At 49.6% G+C, this 14,930-nt stretch overlaps 1 pseudogene across 1 annotated transcript in view; it reads left to right on the top strand.

Annotated features, from left to right (window-relative positions):
• Positions 1 to 14,930, top strand: part of LOC149451026 (uncharacterized) — a 93,060-nt pseudogene that overhangs the window by 51,879 nt on the left and 26,251 nt on the right. The gene's annotated exons all lie outside the window — the stretch shown is intronic.

Here is a 14,930-nt window from a genome sequence, read left to right as displayed (position 1 = left end):
CTAAACAAAAATAAACAATCAAAAATAAACAAACATAAATAAAACAAAAATAAACAAACAAAAAGAAATAAAACAAAAGTAAACAAAAATAAATTAAACAAAAGAATAATGAGGGGGTTGTTATTAGTGAAGAGGTGAGCTTCCCTGGGTTCAGGTTGAACAGAGTTTTTTAAACTTTAACCTCTCGCCCTCCTGAAGATTTCTCCCCTCCCCCTCCAGAGGATTCCCCCCCTCCCCCTCCAGAGGATTTCCTCTCCTTCCTGATCAGGCCATTTTTTTTTTTGCGTTACAGCGCTGCGTTACTTTAAATGACAATTGCGCGGTCATGCAACACCGCCCCCAAATCAAATTTACATCCTTTTTTCCCCACAAATTGAGATTTTTTTCGGTAATATTTGATCGCCTGTGAATTTTTGAATTATTTGCACTATTAAAAAAGTGAAAATTTTGAGAAAAAAAAACAATATTTTTTACTTTTTTCTATTAAACATGCCCAGTAAAAAGATGTAAAAAAAATCAAATTTTGTCATAAATTTAGGCCAAAATGTATTCTGCTAAAAAAAATTCCAATACGTGTAAATGAATTGGTTTGTGTGAAAGCTGTAGCGTCTACAAATGGCGGTATAGATACGGGGATTTTTTTTTTTAATTTTTACTAGTAATGGCGGCGATCAGCGACTTATAGCGCGACTGCATCGGGCAGTGGAGGTGTTTCCGCAGGTGGGGAGGAGCCGAGGTTTCTCGAGGTGATGTCCTGAAAGAGTCCTGGAAAAGGTGTTACCATAAGTGTATCTTTGCCTTTTTTTTTTTTTACTAGTAATGGCGGCGATCAAAGACTTATAGCGGGGCATTCTGACACTGGTGGGGGGGACTGACTTGGTGTCACTGACATCCCCTGTGACACCAATACAGTTGTCAGAGATCCGGGTATGACCAGAGATGTGTGGACTGACACAGGGAACAGCAGGCTTCAGAAATGATGAAATTTATTTATTAAGAGCACAAATATACAAATGCAGTGCAAACAAAAACCAAACCTTAAACTAATATAAATAGAAGTGTAGTCGGGGCTGGAGAGGTGGAGTGGTCAGGCAGGCCGGGTCAGGAACAATCGGGCAGATAAGGTACAACAGGAGCAGGCAGGAGAATGGCCAGGAATAGCCGGGGTCGGTGCAGGCGGAGTTCTATCAGAGTCAGAGTCAAGCAGGAGAGTCACGCAGACAGCAGGCAGGATCCAGACAACAGGGCACATGGGACATCACCAAGGCACTGATTGCAGGCTTGGTGCTGCTTAAATACACCGCCTGTAATCAGCTTCAGGTGATGGCTTGATTGCAGGAGTGAGATCCTGGCTGCTGAAAGCACCCGCTGGCAAGCACCGGTACTGCAGCCCACATGGCAGATGAGCCCATTCCTGACAACAGTGATCAGTGCTAAAAAAAACTGTACTAACTGTACTAATGGCACTGGATAGGAAGGGGTTAACATGAGAGGCGATCAAAGGGTTAACTGTGTGCTGGGAGTACTAAGGGGCGGGGCCTGTGTGCATCAATGTACTCACACTGCTGTGGATGGCTGTGCTGTGCAGTGTGCCCAAGCTGACAGGGAGGACTGTTTTGTTCTCAGAGCCCCCCCCCCCCCCAATTCATTAGCAGAACCTTTGGGGGCAAAATTTGTCTCACTTCTGCCTAGAAACCAATCAGCTTCCAGGTTTTATGGTCAAGACTAATGCAGGCCATAGACGGGTCGAAAATCGGTCGATTTTCGCACCGTTAGTGGGTTAATTGGTCGGCCGTTTTTTGGGGTTTTGGCACTTTTTTTAATCAGTAAAGTTGGAAAAAAATCGTCCAATGTTGCCGTTCGGCTGATTTTCCCGGCAGAGATGAGCAAATCGGCCAATTTTTTACCGATAAAAAATCTGCGCATAAGCCGTGACCTGCAGGAAGAAGAAAAAGAAGAAAAAAAGAAGAAGAATTCCAGTGCGCTATTATATTTGACATGGAAAAGTCTTGCAGTTGCAACAATGTATCTATTTGTATCCGAATAAAAACATCTGTATCTGAAATGGATACAAATGGATACATTGTTGCAACCGCAAGACTTTTTCATGTCAAATATAATAGCGGAGCTCTCTGCAGGGACAGAAGTAATTTTTTTTTTAAACGGCCGGTTTTTGACCCGTCTATGGCTTGCATTAGCTGAGGTTAGAAACGGATTGGTTTCTAGGCAGAAATGAGCCGGATTTTTCTCTCCCCCGTCTTAGTAAAGAAACTCCTTTGACTCTGGTATGGATTTTAACCACTTGACCTCCAGAGGATTTACCCCCCTTAATGACCACGCCTCTTTTTGCTATTCGGCGCTGCACTAATTCAACTGATAATTGCGCGGTCATGCAATGCTGCACCCAAACGAAATTTACGTCCTTTTTTTCACACAAATAGAGCTTTCTTTCGGTGTTATATGATCACCTGTGCGCTTTTTATTTTTCACGCTATTAACAAAAAAAGACCAAAAATTTTGAAGAAAAACTATATTTTTTACTTTCAGCTATAAAAAATATATAGTAAACTCAAAGTTGGTTATAAATTTAGGCCAAAATGTCTCCCGCTCCATGTTTATGGTCAAAAAATTCCCAATAAGTGTATATTGATTGCTTTGTGTGAAGTTATAGCGTCTACAAACTATGGTATAGATACTGCAATTTACACCATTTTTCTGCTATACGGCGCTGCGCTAGTTTAACGGACAATTGCGCGGTCATGCAATACGGTACATACATGAAATTTATTTCCTTTTTTTCCCACAAATAGAGCTTTCTTTCGCTGGTATTTTATTGCCTGTGTGTTTTTTATTTTTTGCGCTATAAAAAAAAAAAGGCAGACAATTTTGAGGAAAAAAAAATTATTTTGGACTTTTTTGCTATAAAACATGTCCAGTAAAACAATTTTTAAAAAATCAAATTTCGTCATAAATTTCTGCCAAAATGCATTCTGCGACATGTCTTTGCTAAAAAAAAAACAATACTTGTAAATTAATTGATTTACGTGAAAGTTATAGCGTTTACAAATGGCGGGAAAGATACTGGGATTTTACATTTTTTTTATACTAATAATGGCGCTGATCAGCGACTTATGGCGGCGATCAGTGACTTATGGCGGAGATCAGTGACTTATGGCGAGGATCAGTGACTTATGGCGGCGATCAGTGACTTATGGCGGCAATCAGTGACTTATGGCGGGGATCAGCGACTTATGGCGAGGATCAGCGACTTATGGCGGGGATCAGCGACTTATGGCGAGGATCAGTGACTTATGGTGGTGATCAGTGACTTATGGAGGCGATCAGGGACTTATGGAGGCGATCAGCGACTTATGGCGGCGATCAGTGACTTGTGGCGGCGATCAGTGACTTGTGGCGGCGATCAGTGACTTATGGCGGGGATCAGCGACTTATGCGATGATTAGTGACTTATGGTGGCGATCAGGGACTTATGGCGGCGATCAGTGACTTATGGAGGCGATAAGTGACTTATGGCAGGGATCAGCGACTTATGCAATGATCAGTGACTTATGGCGGCGATCAGTGACTTATGGAGGCGATAAGTGACTTATGGCGGCGATCAGCGACTTATGGAGGCGATCAGTGACTTATGGCGGGGATCAGCGACTTATGGCGGCGATCAGTGATTTATGGCGGCGATCAGTGACTTATGGAGGCGATCAGTGACTTATGGCGGCGATCAGTGACTTGTGGCGGCGATCAGTGACTAATGGCGGGGATCAGCGACTTATGCGATGATCAGTGACTTATGGTGGCGATCAGTGACTTATGGCGGCGATCAGTGACTTATGGATGCGATCAGTGACTTATGGCAGGGATCAGCGACCTATGCGATGATCAGTGACTTATGGTGGCGATCAGTGACTTATGGCGGCGATCAGTGACTTATGGAGGCGATAAGTGACTTATGGCGGCGATCAGTGACTTATGGAGGCGATCAGTGACTTATGGCGGGGATCAGCGACTTATGGCGGCGATCAGTGACTTATGGCGGCGATCAGTGACTTATGGAGGCGATCAGTGACTTATGGCGGCGATCAGCGACTTATGGCGGGGATCAGTGACTTATGGCGGCGATCAGCGACTTATGGCGGCGATCAGCGACTTATGGCGGGGATCAGTGACTTATGGCGGGGATCAGTGACTTATGGCGAGGATCAGTGACTTATGGCGAGGATCAGTGACTTATGGCGGCGATCAGTGACTTATGGCGGGGATCAGCGACTTATGGCGAGGATCAGCGACTTATGGTGGTGATCAGTGACTTATGGAGGCGATCAGGGACTTATGGCGGGGATCAGCGACTTATGGCGAGGATCAGCGACTTATGGCGGGGATCAGCGACTTATGGCGAGGATCAGTGACTTATGGTGGTGATCAGTGACTTATGGAGGCGATCAGGGACTTATGGAGGCGATCAGCGACTTATGGCGGGGATCAGTGACTTATGGCGGGGATCAGTGACTTATGGCGAGGATCAGTGACTTATGGCGAGGATCAGTGACTTATGGCGGCGATCAGTGACTTATGGCGGGGATCAGCGACTTATGGCGAGGATCAGTGACTTATGGCGGCGATCAGTGACTTATGGCGGCAATCAGTGACTTATGGCGGGGATCAGCGACTTATGGCGAGGATCAGCGACTTATGGCGGGGATCAGCGACTTATGGCGAGGATCAGTGACTTATGGTGGTGATCAGTGACTTATGGAGGCGATCAGGGACTTATGGAGGCGATCAGCGACTTATGGCGGCGATCAGTGACTTGTGGCGGCGATCAGTGACTTGTGGCGGCGATCAGTGACTTATGGCGGGGATCAGCGACTTATGCGATGATTAGTGACTTATGGTGGCGATCAGGGACTTATGGCGGCGATCAGTGACTTATGGAGGCGATAAGTGACTTATGGCAGGGATCAGCGACTTATGCAATGATCAGTGACTTATGGCGGCGATCAGTGACTTATGGAGGCGATAAGTGACTTATGGCGGCGATCAGCGACTTATGGAGGCGATCAGTGACTTATGGCGGGGATCAGCGACTTATGGCGGCGATCAGTGATTTATGGCGGCGATCAGTGACTTATGGAGGCGATCAGTGACTTATGGCGGCGATCAGTGACTTGTGGCGGCGATCAGTGACTAATGGCGGGGATCAGCGACTTATGCGATGATCAGTGACTTATGGTGGCGATCAGTGACTTATGGCGGCGATCAGTGACTTATGGATGCGATCAGTGACTTATGGCAGGGATCAGCGACCTATGCGATGATCAGTGACTTATGGTGGCGATCAGTGACTTATGGCGGCGATCAGTGACTTATGGAGGCGATAAGTGACTTATGGCGGCGATCAGCGACTTATGGAGGCGATCAGTGACTTATGGCGGGGATCAGCGACTTATGGCGGCGATCAGTGACTTATGGCGGCGATCAGTGACTTATGGAAGCGATCAGTGACTTATGGCGGCGATCAGCGACTTATGGCGGCGATCAGTGACTTATGGCGGCGATCAGCGACTTATGGCGGCGATCAGCGACTTATGGCGGGGATCAGTGACTTATGGCGGGGATCAGTGACTTATGGCGAGGATCAGTGACTTATGGCGAGGATCAGTGACTTATGGCGGCGATCAGTGACTTATGGCGGGGATCAGCGACTTATGGCGAGGATCAGCGACTTATGGTGGTGATCAGTGACTTATGGAGGCGATCAGGGACTTATGGAGGCGATCATCGACTTATGGCGGCGATCAGTGACTTATGGCGGGGATCAGTGACTTATGGAGGCGATCAGGGACTTATGGAGGCGATCAGCGACTTATGGCGGCGATCAGTGACTTGTGGCGGCGATCAGTGACTTATGGCGGGGATCAGCGACTTATGCGAGGATCAGTGACTTATGGTGGCGATCAGTGACTTATGACGGCGATCAGTGACTTATGGCAGGGATCAGCGACTTATGCGATGATCAGTGACTTATGGTGGCGATCAGTGACTTATGGCGGCGATCAGTGACTTATGGAGGCGATAAGTGACTTATGGCGGCGATCAGCGACTTATGGAGGCGATCAGTGACTTATGGCGGGGATCAGCGACTTATGGCGGCGATCAGTGACTTATGGCGGCGATCAGTGACTTATGGAGGCGATCAGCGACTTATGGCGGCGATCAGTGACTTATGGCGGGGATCAGTGAATTATGGCGGCGATCAGCAACTTATGGCGGCGATCAGTGACTTATGGAGGCGATCAGCGACTTATGGCGGCGATCAGTGACTTATGGCGGGGATCAGTGACTTATGGCGGCGATCAGTGACTTATGGCGGCGATCAGCGACTTATGGCAGGACTGCAGGACTGCAGCGGACATTCTGACATTGGGGGGTACTGACTTGGGGTCACTGACATCCTCAGTGACACCAATACAGTGATCAGTGCAAAAAAAAAAAACACTGAAACTGTACTAATGGCACTGGGGAGGAAGGGGTTAACTTTTTTATTCACTGAAAGGGTTAACTGTGTGAGGGGAGTGTTTTACTAGGGGGCGGGGGGGCGGGTTTGGTCATATACCCAATGACCAAACCAAGACCGGGAAAATATAATAGTTACTACTAATCCAGGTTCAAAAACATCCAACAATTCAACAAAGATATTCTATCAGTCCTCATTGATTATCATTATTGTTGACAAATCTTCTATACATTCACATATGTGTGGGGGGGGGAGGTAGGTGATCTGTGTGTGGGGGGGAGGTAGGTGGTTTGTGTGTGGGGGGGGAGGTAGGTAATCTGTGTGTGTGGGGGGGAGGTAGGTGATCTGTGTGTGGGGAGGTAGGTGATCTGTGTGTGGGGGGGAGGTAGGTGATCTGTGTGTGTGGGGGGGAGGTAGGTGATCTGTGTGTGGGGAGGTAGGTGATCTGTGTGTGGGGGGGAGGTAGGTGATCTGTGTGGGGGGGGGAGAAGGTGATATATGGAAGGTAGGTGATCTGTGTGTGTGGGGGGGAGATAGGTGATCTGTGTGTGTGTGAGGGAAGGTAGGTGATCTATGTGTGTGGGGGGGAGGTAGGTGATATGTGTGTGAGGGGAGGAGGTAGGTGATATGTGTGTGAGGGGAGGAGGTAGGTTATCTGTGTGTGGGGAGGGGGTAATACAATATATGGGGGGTAATATGATGGATTATAATGTTTTTATCTCCTGTATGAAAAGTTCTCCATCAGCTGATTGTTTTCAGTCTTCCCTGTACTGCTCCTCCCCATAGTGACCCCACATTGCCCCCCCCCCCATGGTTCCTTTCCTCCCCCCCCAGTGTCCCCCCTGTACCCCCCTCCATGGCCCCCCATCTTCCCTGATCTCTCCAGAAGTATGTCCTTGTCTGTGTCAGACTACAGAGGAGGAGGGGGAGAGATGTCCTCCATTTTCTTGTAGCTCAGAGAGGGGGAGGGGTGTCCTCCATTTTCTTGTAGCTCAGAGAGGGGGAGGGGTGTCCTCCATTTTCTTGTAGCTCAGGAAGGGGAGGAGTGTCCTTAATTTTCTTGTAGCTAAGAGAGGGGGAGGGATGTTCTCCATTTTCTTGTAGCTCAAGAGGGGGAGAGGAGTCCTTCTGAGGTCTCATTGTGTAGATGAAATGTATCCATTGATAGAGATCTTCCTCCTTTATATACAATGTATCCATTGGGGAGGGCGGTCTTATGTCATCAGCCCCGCCCAATGTATCTGCCCACTTCATCTCCTAACAGCTTTAACCCTCTCACTGCTGGAACTCTCCTATTCCTGATTTCTTCCCAGGACCGTGTACTCCCCCCACACATGACCTATTATAGGACAATGAAGCCATGGCAGTGAGATTCCTGGGGTCTCTCGGGATTTGTAGAACTGGCTCTCTCTCCGATATCTCCAGTAAGACATGAAATGGATTGTAGTGCACACGGACACAACACGATTCCCATTCCTCCAACACAATGTAACCAACCAGACTGAGTCCGGAAACTAGACACTAAATATGTCCAGAATTGTGAGCGACCACCAAACCACGTCAGAATGCCATCTTCATAACTGTCCATAGGAGGCGCTATATACCTTTACAGCCCTTTAATTTATAGGTTACCAAGAATAAGGACCACGCCTGGGAACTTGTCCAACTGTCCACCCGGAGCCTATGCTTTATAGACCGGATAATAGAAGACACACTATATTGCTGAAAATATTGGGCCCCGCCCTTTCCACGCACATGACTTTTAATGCACTCCCAGTCTTAGTCCGTAAGGTTCAATATTGAGTTGGCCCCGCCCTTTCCACGCACATGACTTTTAATGCACTCCCAGTCTTAGTCCGTAAGGTTCAATATTGAGTTGGCCCCGCCCTTTCCACGCACATGACTTTTAATGCACTCCCAGTCTTAGTCCGTAGGGTTCAATATTGAGTTGGCCCCGCCCTTTCCACGCACATGACCTTTAATGGCCTCCCAGTCTTAGTCCGTAGGGTTCAATATTGAGTTGGCCCCGCCCTTTCCACGCACATGACTTTTAATGGCCTCCCAGTCTTAGTCCGTAGGGTTCAATATTGAGTTGGCCCCGCCCTTTCCACACACATGACCTTTAATGGCCTCCCAGTCTTAGTCCGTAGGGTTCAATATTGAGTTGGCCCCGCCCTTTCCACGCACATGACTTTTAATGGCCTCCCAGTCTTAGTCCGTAGGGTTCAATATTGAGTTGGCCCCGCCCTTTCCACACACATGACCTTTAATGGCCTCCCAGTCTTAGTCCGTAGGGTTCAATATTGAGTTGGCCCCGCCCTTTCCACGCACATGACTTTTAATGGCCTCCCAGTCTTAGTCCGTAGGGTTCAATATTGAGTTGGCCCCACCCTTCCCACACACATGACCTTTAATGGCCCCCCAGTCTTAGCCCGTAGGGTTCAATATTAAGGTTGGCCCCGCCCTTTACACACACATGACCTTTAATGGCCCCCAGTCTTAGTCCGTAGGGTTCCATATTGACTTGACCCCGCCCTTTCCCCAGCACATGACCTTTAATGGCCCCCCAGTCTTAGTCCGTAAGGTTCAATATTGAGTTGGCCCCGCCCTTTCCACGCACATGACCTTTAATGGCCCCCCAGTCTTAGTCCGTAGGGTTCAATATTGAGTTGGCCCCGCCCTTTGCAGCTATAACAGCTTCACCTCTTCTGGGAAGGTCATCCACAAGGTTTAGGAGGGTGTCTATGGGAAGGTTGGACCATTGTTCCAGAAGCACATTTGTCAGGTCAGGCACTGATGTCGGGGGAGGAGGCCTGGCTCGCAGTCTCCGCTCTAATTCATCCCAAAGGTGTTCTATGGGGTTGAGGTCAGGACTCTGTGCAGGACAGTCAAGTTCCTCCACCCCAAACTGGCTCCTCCATGTCTTTATGGACCTTGCTTTGTGCACTGGTGGGCAGTCATGTTGGAACAGGAAGGGGCCATCCCCAAACTCTTCCCACAAAGTTGGAAGCATGAAATTGTCCAAAATGTTGCCTTAAGAATTCCCTTCACTGGAACTAGGGGGCCAAGTCCAACCCCTGAAACACAACCCCACACCATAATCCCCCCTCCACCAAACTTTACACTTGGCACAATGCAGTCAGGCAAGTACCGTTCTCCTGACAACCGCCAAACCCGGACACGTCCATCGGATTGCCAGACAGAGAAGCGTGATTGGTCACTCCACACGTCTCCCCTGCTCTAGAGTCCAGTGGCGGCGTGCTTTACACCACGGCATCCGACGCTTTGCATTGCACTTGGTGATGGAAGGCTTGGATGCAGCTGCTCGGCCATGGAAACCCATTCCATGAAGCTCTCTACGCACTGTTGTTGGGCTCATCTGAAGGACACACCAAGTTTGGAGGTCTTTAGCTATTGACTCTGCAGACAGTTGGCGACTTCTGCGCACTGTGCGCTTCAGCATGCGCTGACCCCGCCCTGTCATGTGACGTGGCCTACCACTTGGTGGCTGAGTGGATGTTGTTCCCAGTTGCTTCCACTTTGTTATAATCCCACTAACAGTTGAGCGTGGAATATTTAGTACCCAGGAAATGTCACGGATGGACTTATTGCACAGGTGACCACCTATCACGGGACCACGCTTGGAGTCACTGAGCTCCTGAGAGCGACCCATTCTTTCACCAATGTTTGTAGAAGCAGTCTGCATGCCTAGGGGCTTGATTGTATACACCTGTGTCCATGGAGGGGATTGGAACACCTGAATCACATGATATGGAGGGGATTGGAACACCTGAATCACATGATATGGAGGGGATTGGAACACCTGAATCACATGATTGGAGGGGATTGGAACACCTGAATCACATGATATGGAGGGCGGGGACAATACTTGGGGCAATATAGTGTATATCTATATCCTGTATGAGCTACAAGAAAATGGTGTCACTGAGCACACCCCTCCCCCTCTTCCTCTCACATGGAGCTGAAGTCGAAGATGGAGAAGAAGCTGAAGTAGGAACTTCCGTAGAGGATGGGTGAGATGGGAGACCCCAGGATGGGGGAGGGGAAAGTAGTCATGATGGGGGGTAATATGGGGGCATTATGGGGGAGGGGCAGTACAGGGAGCTGTCTGCAGATCACACCCACACTAAAATAATAAATGTCCTGGGAACTCTGTACAAAACATCCGGATCCATCATCACATAACCCCTCCCCCGCACACTGTATTACCCCTCCTGTAGTACATTGTATTACCCCCCTCCTGTAGTACACTGTATTACCCCCCCCAGTACACTGTATTACCCTTCCCCCAGTACATTGTATTACCCCCCTCCTGTAGTACACTGTATTACCCCCCTCCTGTAGTACACTGTATTACCCCCCCCCCCCAGTACACTGTATTACCCTCCCCCCAGTACATTGTATTACCCTTCCCCCAGTACATTGTATTACCCCCCTCCTGTAGTACACTGTATTACCCTCCCCCCGATACAGTGTATTACCCTCCCCCCAGTACACTGTATTACCCTCCCCCCAGTACATTGCATCACCCTCCCCCCAGTACATTGTATTACCCTCCCCCCAGTACATTGTATTACCCCCCTCCTGTAGTACACTGTATTACCCTCCCCCCGGTACAGTGTATTACCCTCCCCCCAGTACACTGTATTACCCTCCCCCCAGTACACTGTATTACCCTCCCCCCAGTACATTGTATTACCCTCCCCCCAGTACATTGTATTATGCTCCCCCAGTACATTGTATTACCCCCCTCTAGTACATTGTATTACCCCCCTCTCCCTATCTCCCTGTACATTGTATTACTCCCCTCTCCCTATCTCCCTGTACATTGTATTACTCCCCCCCCCCCCCCCCCCAGTTCCTTGTATTACTCCCTCCCCTACACCCCAGTACATTGTATTACCCCCCCTTCCAGTACACTGTTTTACCACCTCCCCCAGTGCATTGTTTTACCCCCCAGTACACTGTATTACCCCCCCATCCAGTACACTGTTTTACCCCCCCAGTGCATTGTTTTACCCCCCCAGTTCACTGTATTACCCCCCTCTCCCCGTACACTGTATTGCCCCATTTTATTCTTTTGTGAAAACCCAACATATCTATTTCTGGGGGAAAATTGCTGATTTTAATGTGGAGAATGTAAAACTTACCGGAGTAAGTGAGCCGTTCAAATCTCTCTGGGTCTGTATGGATTCCTGGGGGACCTCAAGCAGTTGTTGTGTTTTGCAGGATGTACCCCTTAAAATCCATACCGGACTCACAGGGTCTGCTCTGAACTTGGGAAATGATTCTGTACAGTTTTTTCATCATTCGTAGTGAAGCATGTAATACAGTACATGTTCCCCAGGGCACTGCCCACCCCTCCCCCCCCCATACTACCCACCCCTCCCCCCCCCCCCATACTGCCCACCCACATGCTATTTTTTTATGCCTCCTTGCCTATTATCCCAGAAAATGGGATTTCTATTTTGGTAGATTTGGCTCCCATATATTTTGTTTTTGTTTCATTGGGGTTCAAATTTGGCATCCAAACTTCTTTAAAGCTCTACAAATCCCGCTCAACCTGAACCCAGGGCAGCTCACCTCGTCACTAATAGCAACAACCCGCTCGCTGTTCTTTTGTCTCATTTATTTTTTGTTTGTTATTTTCATTGTTTTGCTGTTTTGGTTCCCCAACAGTAAAGCTGGGACAGCATGGAGTCCCCGTTGGAAATGCACTTTGTCCTTCTCCTGGGGTCTTTTCAAACATCTTGACCTTTTTTGCTTTCTTTTTTTCCCCTTGTTGTATTACGCTTTTCAGCTATTTAGAGCAGCAACATCTAGTGTCTGCTCTCCGTACTGCACCCTCTGTTTTACTCTATTCCGCCTCACTTCCTGGCTGTGTCACTTCCTGGCCGCATCACTTCCTGGCCATGGAACACATTTCCTGTTTTCGGCCATTTCAGATACGGATTCTACAGGCTGACCTCCATCTTGAACACATGGCCACCATAGTGACAGTATGGGATTTTCTCCATGTCAGACCCCACAGGTAAGTCAGGTGAACATTCTATTCATGATTTACTAACTGCTAAAACCAATGGCCACCACTCTGTACTCATCCCAACCAAAGGCCACCACTCTGTGCTCATCCCAACTAATGGCCACTACTTTGTACTCATCCCAACCTATGGCCACTACTTTGTACTCGTCCCAACCAATGGCCACCGTTCCGCACTCGTCCCAACCAATGGCCACCGCTCCGCACTCGTCCCAACCAATGGCCACCGCTCCGCACTCGTCCAAACCAATGGCCACCGCTCCGCACTCGTCCCAACCAATGGCCACCGCTCCGCACTCGTCCCAACCAATGGCCACCACTTTGTACTCATCCCAACCCATGGCCACCGCTCCGCACCCGTCCCAACCCATGGCCACCGCTCCGCACCCGTCCCAACCCATGGCCACCGCTCCGCACCCGTCCCAACCCATGGCCACCGCTCCGCACCCGTCCCAACCCATGGCCACCGCTCCGCACCCGTCCCAACCCATGGCCACCGCTCCGCACCCGTCCCAACCCATGGCCACCGCTCCGCACCCGTCCCAACCGATGGCCACCGCTCCGCACCCGTCCCAACCCATGGCCACCGCTCCGCACCCGTCCCAACCCATGGCCACCGCTCCGTACTCATCCCAGTCCCTCCCCTCATGCCAGGGTACTAGGTGTAATCCTAGACTCTCATCTGTCCTTCAGCCCCAAATCCAATCACTGTCCAAATCTTGTAGACTTCACCTCCACAACATCTCCAAGATATGCCCATTCCTAACCTCGGGAACTACTAAGCAACTTATTCACTCCCTGGTTGTCTCTCACCTTGACTATTGTAACTCCCTCCTCATTGGCCGACCTCATCGCAGGCTATCCCCTCTTCAGTCTATCATGAATGCTGCTGCCAGACTCATCCACCTTACCAACCGTTCCATATCTGCCACCCCTCTCTGCCAATCCCTCCACTGGCCTCCACTCAGTGTCCTCCACCCCTCTCTGCCAATCCCTCCACTGGCCTCCATTCAGTGTCCTCCACCCCTCTCTGCCAATCCCTCCACTGGCCTCCATTCAGTGTCCTCCACCCCTCTCTGCCAATCCCTCCACTGGCTTCCCATTGCCCAACTAATAAAATTCAAAACATTAACAATAACATATAAAGCCATTTATACCTCCGCCCCAAATTACATCACCGATCTTGTCTCCAAATATCACCCAAACTGTCCTCTCCGCTCCTCGCACAACCTCCTGCTCTCTAGAGCCCTTGTCTCCTCCTTCCCCCATGCTTGTCTCCTTGACTTCTCCAGAGCTTCCCCCATCCTCTGGAACTCTCTACCACAATCTATCTGAATATTGCCTACTCTGTCCACTTTTAGTCGATCTCTGAAAACCGATCTCTTCAGGGTAGCCTGTCCTGCCTTTAGCTAATAACGTAATCTTTTATTTCTCCTACCACTCCATCCCCCACAGTTATTACCTTTTGTACCACCAGCCCCTCCCTCCTAGATTGTAAGCTCCAAGGAGCTGTACCGTAACACTAAGCAAACTGTTGGCTCTATAAAAATCTTGCATAATAATGGTACCGGTAGGGTTGCCACCTCATCCCTTTAAAACCGAATACATATGAATTACACAGGTTCTGAGGCTGTTAACTAGTTGCCGACCGCAGATAGCCGAATGACGGCTGCACTGCGGCTGGCCAGTTCTGGGTGGACGTCATATGACGACCCCCAGAACGTGCTCTCCTGGGGCGCGCACCTACGGACACAGCTGATCACGTGATGTGGTAAAAGGCCAATCACAGCGGCCTTTTACCACCTGATCAGCGGTGTCCAATGACACGCTGATCAGAGGGAAATGCAAGTGCCGGTTCTCGGCTGCACTTTCCTCACGCTGTCAGATCGTGAGGAAAGTACTGCCGAGAACCGGCAGTTGTCAGAGCGAGGATCGGCACCGATCATCAGGGCACTGATGATCAGTGCCCTGATGATCGGTGCCCAGCAGTGCCACCCACAAGTTCCGCCCACCTGTGCCCAGCAGTGCGCCCAGCAGTGCACCCACCTGTGCCCAGCAGTGCACCCACCTGTGCCACTCTGCAGTGTCACACACCTGTGCCCAGAAGTGCCACCCACCTGTGCTCACCCACCTGTGCCCACCCAGCAGTGCTGCCAGTCAGTGCCACCAGTCAGTGCCCAGCGGTTGTGCCAGTCAGTGCCCAGCAGTGATGCCAGTCAGTGCCATCTATCAGTACCCATCATCAGTGTCACCTATCAGTGCTGCATATTAGTGCCGCCTATCCGTGCCACCTCATTAGTGCCGCCTATCAGTGCCCTTTAGTGCCGCCTATCAGTG

The sequence above is a fragment of the Staurois parvus genome, unplaced genomic scaffold, assembly GCF_062004578.1.
Source record: "Staurois parvus isolate SC_StPar_1 unplaced genomic scaffold, SC_StPar_1.0 ptg000551l, whole genome shotgun sequence".
NCBI lineage: Eukaryota > Metazoa > Chordata > Amphibia > Anura > Ranidae > Staurois > Staurois parvus.
This window is presented reverse-complemented; position numbering and strand designations above follow the sequence as displayed.